Genomic DNA, 14462 nt, shown 5'->3' on the forward strand with positions numbered 1-14462 from the left:
ATATAGATCTGACAGGTAAACTATTCCTTTCTTTCCTGATTTGCTTATAGTATCACCCTTTATGTCTAAATTGTGCACCCATTTTGCCAGATTTTGGTATATGTTTTAAGATATTGCTCTATGCCATAGGCTACTTCTGCATTAAGTTAGACTGTAATATTGAAAATGAAGGATTTATCCACATAAGCCAGGTAACAGCAACACCAAGTACTCCTGCTTTGGGAAAAATGAGTGAAATAACTGCAATGCTTCAAAAGTGGCTGTCATTCTACTGTCCCATCAACCTTCCCTGAAATCTCTACCATCAACTATCTTACCATCTTACTATTCTCACCCCCAACTCATGACCTATGCTAACTCACTGCCATTCCAGTGTCTTTCTATTCTTTCATACCATTGTGCCACCAGTTTTCCAACCTCTATATCCCCCTTCCACCATTCTTTTATCTTACCATCCCACCATCTTATCAGTTTTCTATCTCATCATCTCTCCTTCCCACCATCCAAATAATGTTCTATCTGATCACTATCCACCTCATGATCCCAACAATCCCTCTCCCTCCATCCTCCCATCGCAGGATCCCATTTATCTTCTACCTGATCATTCCTCTGTCCCACTAGTTCACCAACCTGACATTTTTTCTTCCACCAATCATCATAACATCATTAATCTGACCAATCATCTCACCACTTCCCTATCCTGTCATTTTTGTACACTGCTATTTTCCCACTTCACTTTCCCTTTATCTTACTATTGCTAATTGTTGACATCCTTCTAAGCCATCACATAGCCTTCTGGCAAAGACTCAATGCATGGCTACTTGTTTCTGTCACCAGTTTAACACACTGGCTTACCACCTATAGCGTGCATTCTCCAGTCACAGGAGGAGCAACCTCAAACATTGCCTGCATTTCAGAGAATTAGAGGAGGAAAGGAGGAAGATCAGAGGCTACCTAGGACCTCCTCACCTTGCTTCTGGTTTGGTCAGGGGCTCTCTGGGTTCTGGACTATAAAGAGGACAGGTCGACTTTGTTAAGTCTGACACATCCATGTGTTCAGATCATTATAATGTAGCATGGTACCATGGACAAGAACACTGCCTGTGTGATGCTGGGCAAATCACTTCATCTCTCTGGTCTCCTTTTTTTCAGTATGTAAAATGGGGAAATCAATCTTCTCAGCAGTTATCCCTGAGTGCTGTGAGATTTGGATCAAAATCTTGCAGCCAGTGAGGGCACTGATTGAGCTTTGAACCTTGTCTTTCCCTGACACGGAGTCCAGAACTTATCCTGTTGTTACACACCTCTTATCTTTCTTCCTCATGTGAACATTCAAGGGTATTAATGCTGATCCTGCCCCTGAAGACAAGGCATCCTCAGGGGGTCCTGTGACAGAAGGATAGAGGTGACAGTCTGCTTGCCTTCTGCCCTGGCCAAATCACAGCTGGTCTGTGCTGTTCTGCAATGGGCGCCATCCTTTAGGAAGGATGCCGTGAAGCTGGACAGTGTTTGTGGGAACAGGATCAGGGTCCTGAGGGGGCTGGCTCCCAATTCATGTCAGGCATCAATTGCAGGGACTGGAGATGCCAAGCCTAAAGAGGAGAGGCATCAAGGTTCAGATGCTGGCTAGTTCTCTGCCATTATTTGAAGAGTTCCTAGTTTTCTCCTCCAGAAGCCAATGCCTTAGAATAAAGAATAAAGAGGTAAATGGTCATTATACTCAGTATTGCACATCCATAGGTCCCCACCTCTGCCAAGAAGGTGAAAAGACCTTAGCATTATTCTTCCCATGTGGCCAGCTGTACACTGTACCTGCTGGCTGGGAATCCCACTTAGAGAATGCATTGTTTTATTTATCTTTTTTTTTTGGGGGGGGGCAGGTTGTCAATGCTTTTGTTGTGCTGGTGCTTTCCTGAAGTCTCTTTGAAGTCTGGAATTTGCAACAACTCTAATATTTGCAGCCAAGGTATACTGTACTGTATCAAAATCTGAGTACTAACCTGCCAAAGCCATCAGGCACCCCTCCCCAGAGCCCAGCAGATATGGGGCCCAGTGTTAATTGCATTTAACCTTCGCCAGCACAGCATTTTTCCCCCTTTACAATCACTAATATGTAAACGACTGTTGGTCTTTGAAATTATTCTCACTTAAATTCCATTATTGGAAAGTGGAGTAGAGCAGAGCCATAGTCCAGTCTATGAAAAGATGGAGAAAGCCCAGCCACCCATGTTGTTCTGCTGGTGAGAGGGGACGCATCTGGTTCTGTGGTCCTAGGGGTCAGTCACAGCTGCTCTGACCTGAGTGTTTAAGAAGACCTCGAAAACTCCAAAACTTCCTCCCTTGCTAAGTGGGGTGGGGCATCAGGGAGGCTTTTACTGGGGAAATGTTAGAACAATAGTCACCATACACAACAATCCCTGCCCCATCGGCAAGGCTTTTCCCCACGTCTGGCACATACTCCCTATTTGCCTCTGCCTCAGAACCTCAGTCTTCCCCCACAGCTTGGCCAGAGAGTGGCCTGCCCAGCCTCTGGGTTCCAACACTCTTTTCCATGGAATTCCTCAGTATGTGGTTTATAGCTAACTCTCCATGTATGGCTTATTTCTGCCCAGAAGAATGAACATCCCATGAGGGCAGGGCCCTTTTCATGGGTGTCCTCGGGTCCCCAGCTCTGAGCACCAGCCCTGGCTCATGAGAGGAACCTGTTAAAATGCTTGTGGGAATTGAATCCATCTGATAGTCATGGCTTATGTTCCACTTAATTCTACTAATCCAGTGAGGTCAGGAGTACAAGTGGGATTAGCCTTAATGCACAGCTGAGAAGACCCAGTTGTTCTCCAAAAAAAGAACTCAGACATTAAATATTAAGCACCTACTATGTTCCAGGCTTCCTGCTAAGTAAGTGATGCAGATGCACAGAAAGGCAAGAACAGGCCCTGCCCTCGAGCATCTTGTATTCCGAAGGGAGAGGCACCAGTAAACAAGGAGGTGAGTGCGAGGTGCGTGCAGAGGCCAGAGGATGGCAGGAGCAGCGCAGAGGCCTGGGCTGGGCCCTGAACAATCTTCCCCCCAAGACTGCTTTACCCATTTCTTTCCAGTGGCCTATTTACCATTTCCCTGGCTCCCAGGCTGAATATTTAGCAATCATTTTTAAAATTCTTCTCATGAGCTTCAGTAGGAGGAACCCTGACTCCAGAGTCCAAAGCCTGGGTTCCAATGTCACCTCCCAGGATTGCTGCCTGGAGAGGTCACTCATTTCCTCCTCTGTAGAACAGGGCGTTGACTGCCACAGCCCTTCTAGCACTAGACATTGGGCTGGTTGACTGAACTGTCTTAGAGACGTGCAGTAGAATAGTGGAACCTTGGCCTAGCAGTCCAAAGTCACAGGATCAAATCCCATCACAGACTCTTACTGGGGGCGTGATCTTGGGAAGCCACTTAAATTCTCTACGCCTCAGTTTACCCATCTGCAAAATGGAGAGGCTGTTCTCTATGACCTTGGAGGTTCCTTCTTGTTCAAGGCCTCTGTGAACCCATGAGTTTCCAGGGGGGCCAGGAAAGCCTATTATTCCTCACTGGCCAGAAGGAATTCTGTGAAATAGAGCAGGTTGCTGGGGAAATCATCTTCCTGGGAGCATAATTGGGGGGGAACATATGGCTCTTTTGGATTTTGACCCCTGAAATCGTGGGTCTTGGGCTGCAACCCTGAGCTTCATCTAAATAATTCCAATACACACTTCCCTTGTTTGGAGCCTCCTGGTCACAAAATCATTGTTCTTGAACTTGATTTTGAAATAAAAAGCCACAATCAGTCAATACTCTTCAAGAGAGCACTTCAAGGCTCTTATAAAAGGGTCAGTGACCTGTACATTGTGCTTGGCCCTCGAGGGCCTGGGGAGGGAGTGTTCCACACTTGGTCTTTGAACCTGCCTTCTCCCTCACTCCCCAGGCACCACACAAAGCAATAACTTATTACAATGGAGTGTTTTCCATTGTGCAGATGGAGAGAAAACATATCAACCTCAGAACTGGCAATAGCGTCTCTGCAGGAAATTCCTCTTCAACCCTGGCCCTCTGGCTCAGGCAGACGACAAATGAAGACTCCTGAGCCAAAATGATGCTTCCTTTGCTATGTAAAGGCCCAGTACAGGCCATCTGTCTTTGCTATGAGAGAATGTGATGTCCAGGGAAGAAGAGAGACAAACTCCTAGACAGCAAATTTCCCCTTCTAGTTGGGGAGCGAGAGAGAAAGGAAGGGGGGAGAGAGAGACAGACACACAGAGAGACAGAGAGACAGACAGAGACAGAGACAGAGAGAGAGAGAGAGAGAGAGAGAGAGAGAGAGAGAATCTCTGCATGTGCACATTCGGACCTCTGGGTGTGGGTGGGTAAGGGTGGTGGTGAGTTGTGGAAAGGTCATTGGGCTGAATGCTAAGACACCTGGGTTTTAGACCTGACTCTGCTCTAATCATGTCTGTCTCTGGGTAGTAATGTTCAGCTCTGCACCTGTTTCCTCATTTCAAAAATGTGGGAAAGATTTGTGGAGAATGAAACAGAGTTAAGTGTAGAGAATGATCATAACTATAATGTTTTAAAGACAAATCACTGTGAAAGGTTTAGGACCCTGATTGCTGAACTGATCAGGCAGAGTTCTAGATAACCCATGATGAAGCATGCTCACCACATCCCAACAGGGAGGGGTGGGGCTCAGGGCTCAGGAGATGAAGATAACACAGAGATGATGTTTGTCTTGACTGAATATTCATTGCAAAGTTTTTGTTTTCTTCTCTTTTTCAATGGAAGATGTGGGTGAGAGGGATAGAAACTAAATGCTTGTTAGCTAAAAATAAAAATAAACTGAAAAGAGAAAATGAGGAAATTCAATATGAAAATATCTCAGGTCCTTTCTAAAAATTCTGTGTTCTAAGATCTGTCCCAGCTCTGACAATTCCATGTTCTAAGGTCTGTCCCAGCTCTGACATTCCGTGTTCTAAGGTCTGTCCCAGCTCTGACATTCCGTGTTCTAGGATCTGTCCCAGCTCTAACATTCCGTGTTCTAGGGTCTGTTCCAGCTCTGACATTCCATGTTCTAAGGTCTGTCCCAGCTCTGACATTCCACGTTCTGACATGCCCCTTCCCCTTCTGACATTCTGTGTGCTGTTTCCATTCAGCTCTACCACCCTAAAACCACTCTGAGATTCTTATAGTCCATAGTCTCGAAATATATGTCAGTACTTCATGGACTCTTTAGGGGAAAGGTCATAACCAAGATAGGACAGCAAAGGCGGTCCAGAAGGGAAAACATTGTGGCCCAGTGGAAAGAGCCTGGGCCCTGGATTCAGCAAACCCGGGTTCAATTGCCTCTGCTTCTTAGCAGCTTTGTTGCCTTGGACATCATTAGGCCCCCCAGTTTTCTGTTCATCTGGGGAATGTACAGGTTGGCCTCCATGGCCTCTGGTGCCTCTTATGTGTGTGGAGCTTGGATTTTAGATTAGCTGGATGTGGGGCTTTGTACTCACCATTTCTCTGCCTTGAGCTTTGCTTTGGGATGTGTTTGATCTCTTTTGGTCCTTTCAGATGAGTTTTTCCAGCACCCAATGGAGAGGAGGGTTGTATGTGAATTACTCATGCAATCTTACAGTTTCCAAAATGCCTCAATCACATGATGAGGGTTACTAGCTCGGAGGGTCTAGATGTTGGTCAGGAGCAAGGCTGGTCTGTGTCAGGGGCACCTTTCTGATTCTGGGCTTTTAAAGCTTCCCTTGGGTCCCTTGTCAGAGCTGCAGTCAGGGTAGAGTGACCATGGTGTCATCTCTGGGAACCAGAACTGAGAGGGTGCTGCCAGCACTTAGAACACCTGAGACTAGAACCTCATTTGTTAAAATGGTTCTGATTGGAGGCTACGATCCCTTTGCCCCCTGCAGTGGAATATCGATGAGAGCCTCTGGAGCCTGGTCCCACCCTGCTTCTTCAGTCAGCAGTAGCCTTGGAGTGTCCTGGGAGCCCTGATCTCACAATGGGCCAACTTCAGGCTGAGGTTACCCTCCACCTCAGCTGAAATTGCCTTAAACATTTGACTTGAGGGTTTTTTTTTTTTTCAGATTCTTGCCCTGGACACTAGAGTAAACACATAACTCCACAGAGCCCTCTGCCTTTCCTATCTCCAAAAGCTAATCCATGACCTGAGGAAATTTTTTACATTTTTTTTCAAATGTAGAAAGGGCCATGGCTCTGAACCCTGGAGGGGAGAACGGTCAGGCTCAGTCCATCTCCGCTTTGGCTTTGGCTTAATTAGAGCAGTTGTGGCATTCCTGGCCTTGAGCACATCTGATGTGATCACACCACATGTGATGGCCATGGCTAGAGGGCAGGTTAAGCCCCACTGTGTCAGGATGCGCTGGCCCAAGCCCGGCTGGCCTCTGAGCCCTCCTTTTCTGAGAATGGGAGCCAAGTAGACAGCCTTGGCAAGAGGGGACAAAGCGCCAGTGTCCCCAGCCCAGGTTCTCTCTGGTGGCGCCAAGCAAAAAAGCTCAAGTCACAATGGAATCACTTCCATTCAGATCAGTTTCTCCTCCTCTAACATGGTCTATTTACTTTTATTGGTTTGTTTCTCATTAAATCCTTCAATTACTCTGCAGTGTAAAATGGTGAAATTATTGGCATGTGCCACCTTCATCATGTATCGGAGTTCGCTTATTACACTTGCAGAAAATGCTTGAGCGGCGTCGGGCTCGGCTGTGGATTGAGGCAGACTTAATAAATATTATTTGGTGGTTTTTTCCCTGAGAAGCCCTGCTTTTCTTGATTGTTTTTTACAGTTGGATTGGGAATATTGATTTATTCACTACTGGTACAATAATTGTATACAAGGAACAAAAAATGCGGAGGTAACATTTCATCAGCTCAAACAGATTAATTAGATGTAGTAGATTAGGCACAGTGTTACATGGAAAGATTTGCATTTAGAGGAAGGAAAAAAAAAGTTGGCCTTTCTTCCATCTTAAAAAGCCAAGAGAATTTAATAGAGATGTGATCCTCAGAGCGGCTTTGCTTATTAGTCAATCAATGTTTCTGAATGCACATAAAAGGCTAATCTTAAATATTAACTCTTTTTTCTAAAATAAACTATTAGTTGCCATTTGTAGAGAAAGCAGTGAGGAGAAACCCTTCTCGGTGTTCATCTTCCCTTTCAGAACTCAAATGGGAAAGTTTATGAGATTCACATTTCTGAGCCTACTATTTGTAAGGAACACGAAGGGCAGTAAAAATATGGTGGATGAAATTATATGGACTCCATTGACCTGCAACCCAAATGGATTTATCCTCACGAAGTAGCAGAGAGGCGTCATTAGGGGCATGTGTGAGAGGAAAAGGAATTGGGCCAGCTGTGAAGCACCAAGAGTCAGAGAAGGGAGGATGGATGGATGGAGTCCAGCTCACTAGGAGAAGTCAATAGGCTCTAATAGTTCCAGAAATCATGGCAGCTTTCAACTGTCTTTACAAAGGCAGAGCTTGCCCAGGTCAGAGGGTGATCATATCCCTGTAATCTGCCCTAGTCAGGATGAAGCTGGCATTCAGGAATGCATGCCCATTTACACATATCATTGATAAGTTGATGAGTATCCAGAGGCTGGCAGTCATGGTGGTAGAGAAACTGGAATTCTTGGCACAGGAGAATCCCATGAAACAACTGGGTATGTTTGGCCCAGAGAAGAAGAGGTTTAGGAGAAGTGATAAGAAACTATCAGTGTCTGAAGGGCTTTCATATGGGTGACAGAATTAGATTTGCTCCCTGTGGTTCTGTAGAACAGAACTGGGCACAATGAAGGAAAGTTGCAAAGGGGCAGATTTATACGTAATGTTAAGGGGAAAAGAACTCACCCCCTCAGACAAAACTTTCTAGCAATTGGAGAAGCCATCCCAAAGTCCAATGGGTTGCCTTGGGAGCTAGTGGGCTTCTCCTTACTGGAAGACTTCAAATGAAGGCTGGATCATCACTTTTCAGGTTGGGGTAAATGATAAGCTTTTCCCATGTATGTGTTAGACTAAATGGATTTTGAAGTCCTTTTCAAATGTGAGATTCTGTGATCATGTAGCAAGACGGAGGGACAGATAAACAGCCTCAGAATTCAAGTCAGTTCAGTAAATGCTTGTTAATCACCTACTATGTGTAGGTGCTTAAAACGTAAAGACAATAACAATTTCCTGAAAAAAAAAAAGTTCTATTTAAGGAGAGAGAGGCTATACCATATGCATGGGAGACAGAGAATATATGCAAAGCAAACACACTAGTACCTGTGATTTTTTAAAGAGAGTTATTGGGATGATAAGGATTGTTGCTGACTTCCCCAGGCAGCCTGCCCAGATTGCAATGCATTTATCTGTAGGGATCTGAACAGCAGCTCTCCATGCCCTGACTTTCTTGCTGAAAGGACACAGAAAACCCCTGTGATTGATTGATTGGCTCCCACTCTGATTGGCTCGCAGTGACTGAGACTCAGGGAGGCAGACTGAGCAGCTGCCTCAGCCTTGGACTAGCAAAGTGGCCCAGGTGGGCCTGTGCTTCTCTCTTCATTCTCTGGGACTCTCTTCTGGAGGACAGTAAGGGCCAGAGGAGGGTTCCTTCCCTCTTCCCATCACCAGGAACAGAAATGTTGACTTCCGAGAGAAGCACATGGTGGTGTAGACATCAGCTTCCAAAGAGCCAGAGCACTGATTTTTGAAAAATTCAATTACATTTATTTCAATGAATAAAAATCTATTTTTTTCTATATCCCATCTCCTACTAACCAGTGAGGAAAAGAAAAACAAAACAAAACCTTTATAATACTCATAGTCAAGCAAACTAATTCTCACATTGCATATGTGTTATATACATGTATGTATATACATACATATAGATATATGTATATACAGACATGTGTCATATATAATGATATATATGCGTGTGTTTGTGTATATATTATAGGAGTTGAGGAATTTAATTTCTTAGGTAATGCCATCATTCTGGAATCTATCCTTCTAGCCAAAGATGGTTGATTTGCTGGGTAGCATCAGTTTGGGGAGTTGCCGTGTAGGTAACCCCAAATTTCTGGATTTCAATGTAGGTGTGGCCACCACCTCTAGGGAGACTACATCCTTGACAATGTACTTCTCAGGAAAAGAAGATTGTCCACAGAGGACTCTCCAGTGGATAGAGGACTGGAGCTATAGCCTGACAGCTGTGGGGTAGCAGAAGACATAGAGGAGCTCTGCCTAAAATGGTGTTGTCATGACCCACTTGGACAAGACAGGTTTAAAGTATTGGGGAATATTCATTGAGCAGTCCTCCAAAGTCTTTTCACCTTCTAAGTGGAGGTTAATGGTCCATGTGAGTAATTTATGTTTCTTTATGTGGTCATGGATTCCTATAAGCTTTTTTGCATTTTATGAGTTTTCTGTGGTGAGAACAAACAAGTTGGTAACCCTCTTACTCACTTTTTGGGAATCCTATGCATATGAGATGTCTGAGTTTTATTCAGGAGCTTTTCAGAGGAGTTCTGGGGTGTGAGCATCAGTCAACAAGAGAAATTGACCCTTTGGAGTTGAATTCCCAGGACTGAACTGGGCCCATGGCAGTCCAGGGTCTCTCACGAGTGCTAGGGGTGGGGCTGCTACCCAAGTAACAAAAAAAAAAAAAAAAAAAACAAAAGAAAAAACCTTCCAGATCATTGGGTGGGCTAAAGGGTATCTGCATAGGGTGAAGATGAGACGAAGTTGGGTGGCGATTAGCCCCAGGGAAGGGCATTCCGAGGTGATGATTCTATGCCTTGAGCAGAATTCTTGAGCCTGCAGCAGTTTGTGGTCGCCACCTTCTCTTTGCTGGGCTGCAGACAGCATCTTCCTCCTTGAGAAACCCACCTCCTTTCCCGAGCTCCCTTGTACAATTTACCCTACTTTGCATTCATCTTGCTCAGATGTAAAAGAGCTTGGAGATCAGACGCATCATTTTTCTTTCTCACTTGAGCCTCTGACAGCAAAACCTTTAAGATCCTGAAACACAAATATCAGCCTGTTTTCCCCAAGTTAACCTTGGCCAGCCTGCTGAAAAATGAAGCATTAAAGGTTAGGGAGCTTTACCCATGGCTCCCTTAGTCTCTTACAGGTGGCTGGCAGGGTGATCCGTCCTCCCAAGACGTGGAGATTTCCCAGTTGGAACCCTGAGCATCAAAGGTGACGAGTGCAGGCCCCATCGCAAGGCGGCAAGCGGAGAGTTTTCTTTGAACAAAGCACATTCTTGCTTCAGGATTCTGAAGGAGCCATAGACAGCAGCACAAAGCTGCCATGCTTGGTGCAAAACTTTTTTTCAGAATTTGGGAGGGTGCCTGGTCCAGGAGAAGCCTATTTTCTGACATGAACAATGAAGGGAATGTTGCCAGGAGCTAACAGTTGTGAAAGGAGATCAAGAGAATGTTCAGGAAGGGGAATTGGGAGGCGAGGAATTGGGCAAAGTGGGAGGAAATGAAAGAAGAAATTTAGGCAGGGATCAGCCTGTGCAGTGCCTGAGACAAGGACATTTATGAAGAAGGGGATAGGAGGAAGACACGCAGTCAACATTCTCATTATCTACTGCCTGCAGAACTTGCAGCATCGTTGGCTTAAAGGGCAAAGGACTTTAGAGGTCATCTGGTCCAACTCACACATTTTGCAGAAAGGGAACTGAGGCTGGGGATGCCCAAGTGAATGCTCTAAGGTCACTCAGGGAGGGAGATGCTGAGCAGAGAGTCCAAGCTGGCCCCCATGTAGAGCCACATTCAGCAATTTTCCCACTGCCTCCAAACACCTTCAGAGGATTTTGGTGGCTTGTAGAATGGGGTCTGGTGTCCACTGCAGTAACATGAACACAGGCTAGCAAGTAAATGGAGGTCTCTGAATCCTTAATTATAGTCAGACAATAAATAATAACTCAGTTTCTTCTTTGAAACTTGAAGAGCACTTTCTTTCTTGGAACCTCCATTTCCAAATCACAAAAACAGGGTGAAATGGTGCTTCATATGCCTCAGGCTGGCTATGCAGAAAGTGTTCTGGAAACCTTGAAGTTGTGTAGAAATTCATGTCAACATCATCTATACCAACAAGCCTTAGTAAGTGCCAACTGTGAGCTAGGCAAGACCAGTCTTTACCCTCGGGGTCTCACGTTCTCAATGAGAAGACAATAAACCATGTCATCATAAGATACGGACAGTTCTGTATGGGGGGCAATCACAGACGGAAGGTGCCAGCTTGGGGAGAGTTAGGCTGGGGGGAGGAAGGTAGGGCTTCAGCTTGGGCTTGAAGGGAGCGAGGGTGAAGACGTGAAGGGTGAGAGCCTCCTGTGCTATTGACAACTCGGCAAGGTCAGTACCATGTGTCCTGTGTGCATTCTTGTCTCCATTTTCAATCAGAGCAGTCTGGGCTCAGAGAAGTGAAGGAGTTTGCTTATGCATTACAGCAAGCAGGAGTCAGAAGCAGAATTTGAATCCAAGTCTCTCTTGACTCCGAAGCCAGTCGTTTTTCAGCATCCTACACTGCCTTCACTGAATTCTTTTATTTCTGTAAGTTGTGGGGGGAGAAGGAAGCCTGGAGCTCATGGGATTCCCTTAACCTATTTTTCTGTGATCTGAAGAAGCCTTTGCTGGACCTTCACGCTTCTTCCCTTCACACCACACAAGAACTGCATTTGGATGGCAAGCAGTTTGGTGTTCTGAATGCTCCTCTTGTGAAGGCCACATCTGCACTCCCATCGCTCTTACTGAGGCCCAGTCAATAGCCACACAAATTAATTGGGAGCAGATAAAAATCCTCAATAAATTTGTTTGTTATTGCATATGAATGAATGATGCCGAGTCAGCGGGTTTGGGTAAGGTCTACACGAAATGCTCAGAATGCCCTAAATGCAGAATTGCAATGTTGCCATTCTTCTTCTTTTTATGTTTTCTTTTAAATTTATGGAATAAAACAAGAATGTCCATAGCATAGTATAATAAAAAAAGATGATGGCACATGAAACTGCAAACCTATTATGTACAACTTCCTATTCCTTTTAAATATATAATAAGGTTATTGTGGAATTTTTTTTCTTTTAAGAATGACTTTGAGCAAATAAGTTATTTTATCTATTATAAATACCCACATTAACTATAAAGGACAAATGAAGAAAGATGCTATGTGCATCCAGAGAAAGAATTGATAAATAGAAGTATGGATAGAAAAGTCTACACATATATGTGCATATACACATATGTATGTATATGAGTACACATACACACATGAATACATACATGCATATATATATACACACCTATTTGCATCTAATAGTCATGGGGAAAGAAAAAAATGAAATTTACAGGATAATTTTGTTATATATTTAAAGTGAATTGAAAGTTGGGCATAGTGTATTTGCAGTTTCATGGGCAATCATATTTTTAATTGTATTATGTTATGGAAATGCTTGCTTTATTCCATAAATTAAAAAGAAAAATGTCAGGGTGGGTCGAGGGCGATGGGCCACATGAACTCAAAAGGCCCTCCATGCCCTATATCAGGGATCTCAATTTTGTGGGGAAGTTTACATTACTTGGCATTTGGTGCTGCTCATTTGTATTCCAACAATGTGTAGAAACTTTTAAAGCTCTTTCTTCTTTTTCCTAAGTAGTTTAAACTTTCCCCCTTGCAAACATATTTTGGGAATATTATTAGCCTATTAAAAAAATAATTTCCTTTGGAGACAGAAAGTAGAATCAGACCTCTCAGGGATATTTGCTGGTATAAGGCCATTTTCAAAATGGACTTTTGCATTCTTTCTTTGGCTTAGGTGACACCAATGTCCTTAAGTGTGATGGCAAGTTTCCCAGGATCCCTGAAAAGTCAGAGCATCCTGGGAGGGCCCTCTCCCTCTTTGCTTGCTATAGACTAAGTGATGTTGACTCTGACTGCCTTCTTCCAGGCCAGGCCTATAGGGCCCCAAGCAGTAGGGGCAGGGGCTCAGGGGTTCAGGATTTCCCCAGGGGGCCTCCTTGAGAGCTGTAGGCTTCCTTCTGATCTCAGTTGTGTGATGTGGTCAGATATTTGGGGACCTCCTTAATCATGATGGAGAAAAAGATACAGCTCTCTAAAACTACACTGTCGACTAGGAAGTAAGAATTTAAATGAAATAAGGAGTTTGAGGGTGGAGTGTTGGGGGTGGGGAGGTGATAAATAGGTGCCTGAAAATACCCGCCTCAGTTTTACAATCATGAAAAGGGTTTTAAAAATACAGTCAGGAGTTTTGGACAGCTATGTCGGGAAAAGTGTGAGTTCAGCAGAACAGAGCAGGGCTGATATGGAAGAGTTTTAAATGTCTTTTCCCTCATAACGAGATTATTCAGTACAATGTCATTTGCCGCCACTGACATTTTCTTTAAAGTCATAAAGGCCTACATAGTAATAAAAGGACTCGGAATAAAATTAGGAATATCATGTATAAATTATCTTTAACCTTACCTTCATTTGGACTGTGACTTTCTAGACCTGATCAATTTTCATGAAACTATCCACATAAAACTGTGAAAAAATATTTGATCCCTGGCTCTCATAAAGCGAGCTGTAACAAGCCAGCTCCTTTCCTGACACTTAATGGTGCTGTTGGTGTCTGTCTCTGTGGGCAATTCCGTAAAGCAGGGGATAATTTGGAAATTTAATGTAATTTCTTAGAGCATTGTTAGGGAAAACATCTACACAGACATGCATATTTTATACATGTGCGCTGCCGTCAAGGACATTGGGCACTTAGTAAATTTTCTGCTTAGTTGAAAAAGCACTTACTCCCACAACTTCACCCCCACCCCTTGGCATTGGTCAGGGCAAATGAGTCGCATGCCATCGGCTTCCTTGGGTTGTTTGCATTACCAGCTTTTGGAAGAATCACGTGGGCTTTGTAACCAGGCAATCACCCCGTGCACAAAGGAGACAGAGCAGGCCAAATGGTCCACATTTGGAGATGCATGCTAAAGGGGGTCTATTCATCATGCTCATTAGCAGCCAGTCCAGCCCCATGAAGGTGATCAGAGTATTCTAGAACTGCCTTTTTAAGCACATCACAGGGGGCCAACTTTCTTTTCTTTGCTTCCATCTTCCAGCTTTCCCCTCTTCTCCGATCCATCCTCTGCACAGCTGCCAAATTGATATTCTTAAAGCACAGATCGCCATGTGTCATGTCCCTACTCAAACATCTTCAATGGCTCCCTATGGCCTCCAGGCTAAAATATAAAATCCTCAGCCTGGCATTTAAAACTCTTCACAGTCAGACGCTAGCCCACTTCTCTACTCTTAGTTCTATTATTCTCCTTCACGCACCCTTTGTTCCAGTCCCACTGCCCAGACAACTGTTCTCTCCCTCTCCCTCTCCCTCTCCCTCTCTCTCTCCCTCTCCCTTTCCTCTCTCTCTCTCTCTCTCTCTCTCTCTC

Source organism: Petaurus breviceps, unplaced genomic scaffold (assembly GCF_028583685.1).
Source record: "Petaurus breviceps papuanus isolate PSGF00001 unplaced genomic scaffold, PetGlider_PUasm1.0 490, whole genome shotgun sequence".
NCBI lineage: Eukaryota > Metazoa > Chordata > Mammalia > Diprotodontia > Petauridae > Petaurus > Petaurus breviceps.